This window comes from Phaseolus vulgaris, chromosome 7, assembly GCF_000499845.2.
Source record: "Phaseolus vulgaris cultivar G19833 chromosome 7, P. vulgaris v2.0, whole genome shotgun sequence".
Classification (NCBI taxonomy): domain Eukaryota; kingdom Viridiplantae; phylum Streptophyta; class Magnoliopsida; order Fabales; family Fabaceae; genus Phaseolus; species Phaseolus vulgaris.
The window spans coordinates 29541515-29544613 of record NC_023753.2 but is presented as its reverse complement, the minus strand read 5'-3'; the positions used below and the strand labels follow the sequence as shown (position 1 = coordinate 29544613).

The 3099-nt window shown below is 28.0% G+C and overlaps 1 long non-coding RNA gene across 1 annotated transcript; it reads right to left on the bottom strand.

The window, feature by feature from the left end:
- Positions 1-1092: 1092 nt before the first annotated feature.
- On the bottom strand, positions 1093-2413 carry LOC137828551 (uncharacterized). The gene is made up of 3 exons (XR_011083907.1): positions 2359-2413; positions 2212-2286; positions 1093-1297 (listed from the first exon to the last, which is right to left on the bottom strand). It is a non-coding gene; the product is annotated as an uncharacterized lncRNA (long non-coding RNA).
- Positions 2414-3099: the final 686 nt, after the last annotated feature.

The window sequence follows — 3099 nt, the reverse complement described above, 5'->3', positions numbered from 1 at the left end:
AGATGTTGCACAAAAGTTTATAATATGTTTCAGAAGTGTTTATAAGGACGACTTTTATCATAACCTTCTCAAATAGTCGTCTGAATATAAGAAAGCAGCTAAATAGTCGTCTTCTTTTTTGTAAGACATAAAATTACACGTTGATCAAAGACGAAATCTATCATTTTACAGTGAAAATAGTTGTCGTTTTAAAGTTTTTCTTCACCTGTGATAATTTTAATAGTTAAAGACTAAAATTATATTTATTAATTTTAAAGAATTATTTTAAAAAATTAAAATTAAAATAAAAGAATTTTAATTTTATGGACTATAATTATATTATTATTATATCAGAATTGATGGTTGATTGATTGTATTTCACGTTATTGCTTCTGGCTCGTCTTTCTATCTCATAGCCTTCTCAAATCTCTATGCAAATAAACAATATTACTTTTTTGAGAGATTATACTAAAAAAACAATGTTTCATGCCTGCAGCATTGGAATGACAAAGTTGGAGATTCATATTCTAAAAGTTTTTTTTTTTTATAATACTATATATATACATGCCTTCTACTTCGTCCTTCTCAACAAATTATCAAATTACCACAATCCGATTGTTAGTAGTACTTAATAAAAAAATAAATGGCTAGCATGTTAGGCTTAATATATAAAAGTCTTACTAAAATATACAATGTTGGAATTCATACTAATTAAAGTTATATTTTGATAATAATTTCATCTTCAAATATTTTGAGTTATGTGATGAATATAATTATTAATTATATTTAACTTATAAGAATATAGAAAAATAATTTTAGAATAAAAGTAAAATAATTAAAATGATATGTGAATATATTTATTATTAAAGTGAAAAGTGTATATAAATAGAAAAAAAGTTATTCAGATTTCATTATAATATAATCATCATCTTTCTAAAAACTTTTTTTTTTATGTTTTATATCTAAATTCTTGATCACATCTTTCATTATAATGACTATTTAATATAACAAAACTCTATGATCATAATTTTAGTTAGAGTAACTTCATTTTGTTTTGTTCTTTTTGTAACATCCCTAACTTTTACTTTTTTTTTAAAAAAAAAAAAAAAAATATGCGTACAATATCTAACTAACGTACAATATCTAATTAACATATAAACATATATTGTTTTCTCATATTTGTATCTCAAAATATATCCCTCTTCATAAGGATTTAATATATACATTCAAAAAGTTTAAAAACAAAACAAAGCATTCAATTTAAATCTATCTAATCCTTCTGCTGCTCATTGAGGAGCTCTATTACCTGCAATCTCATCTGCTCCCGTGTAAATACACGATCATCACAGTTAGAGAAACAAACACAAACAAATAACAGGGTAAGCTATCTATATAAAATGTTTTGATATAATTTAAATTTCAAATTAATAAGCATAATTCATCAATTCTCATATGATTTCTCAAACCATCAAGTGACTTTTACTGACTCACAACACATAGACACTTGACTCTACTCCCGGAAGACTCGTGTATTGAAATTAGCATCCAGAGACCTGCACCTGTCATACTACTGCTGTGAAACCCACACAGCCATGCACATAATTATCTCAATATCTCATCATCTTCATATGACAGGGTAAATCCATTTGATATGCTCTGATCAGTTCTTTCAAACCTCAGAATCAGCCAAATGGACCTCCTTCGACTCTCACCAACTGAATAACTTCATCTATTTGATTCCATTATATCAGTAGAGTCAGGATCGTCTCATTCACAGGACACTCACAAATCAATACACCCTAATAACAATCTCAACATGGTATTTCCTTTCCTGAAAATACTACGTCTTGATCACACTTTAACCTCATTACATACATCATTTAACATATCAATGCACCACTCAATCACTTCATATATAAACTTTCTAAACAATCTAAATATATGCTCTTTAAATCAATCATCATCTGAAATCACACAACCACTTCTCATTCAAACATCTCACTTAAGTAATTCAACCAAAATATTCAAAAGGAATAGTTCAACTCATTTATATTATCATTCAAACACTTTCAATTCTCAATCACAAACAGTTTCAACAAATTATTCTCATAACAGATTCAAAATCAACCATTCCAGTCAATATTAACCCGTACAAAATCTAATATTAACCCGTACAAAATCTAATAAGATCAAAATTAACTCAAAAGAAAAAGGAGCCAAGAAGGAACTTACTCTATCTGATATTTTGATCCGGCAAACTTATAAGGTTCATTACCAAGAGTCTAACGGCAGACTTCGATCGCCAAACTGATAAGCGAGGTAGTCAGAATCTTGAAGAAAAGGAGAGGAAAGGAAAAAGAGGAACAAAACTGAACTTACTCTATAAGAGATTCTGATCGGGTAGACTTGTAGTCTTTGCTGCCAGGAGTCTAATGGCGTACTCTGATCGTCAAACAGAACGAGGAGGTCAGAATCTTAGAGAGAAGGGAGAGAAAGGAAAAGGGAAACTTTTAGAGAGATGGTGGTTATTTTAAAATGAAAGCTGAATAACTGAATTTTCTATTTATATGTCATTTTCATTTTAATAATAAAATACTCAGGTATCATTTAAAATATACCACTTCTACTCTAAGGTTATTTTCTAGATCCTTACATTTTTTAGTTTTAATATTTACTTGGATAGATTTGATTGCATGTGGTGTTTATAGTTTCATAATTACTCTTTGTTAGTTCATAGTTCTAGATGTATATTTAAATCATTGATCAGAACGTTGTGGTGTAGGTTAAGTTATTCCTGTATTTCTTTAGGAGTTTGAGTTCATTGTGAGCACGCTTACTTCTATTTAGGGTAGCTAGTTTTTACATTTCAATATAACTATAGATTAGAAAATCTGGATATAAAGGTGACATGATCACAAATTTCAAATTTTCTTGCAGATTTTGCTATTGAGTAAATTAGAATGTTTTGATTGAGATTGATTAAAAGTATAGATATAGTAGACTTTGATAATTTTGAAATGTACATGTTGATTGTGATGTTAAAGAAGTTGTTGAAAGTGTTTGAATGGTAGTGTGATGTAGATTGTGAATTTGAATTTGAATGAATTAAATTTAGAAATC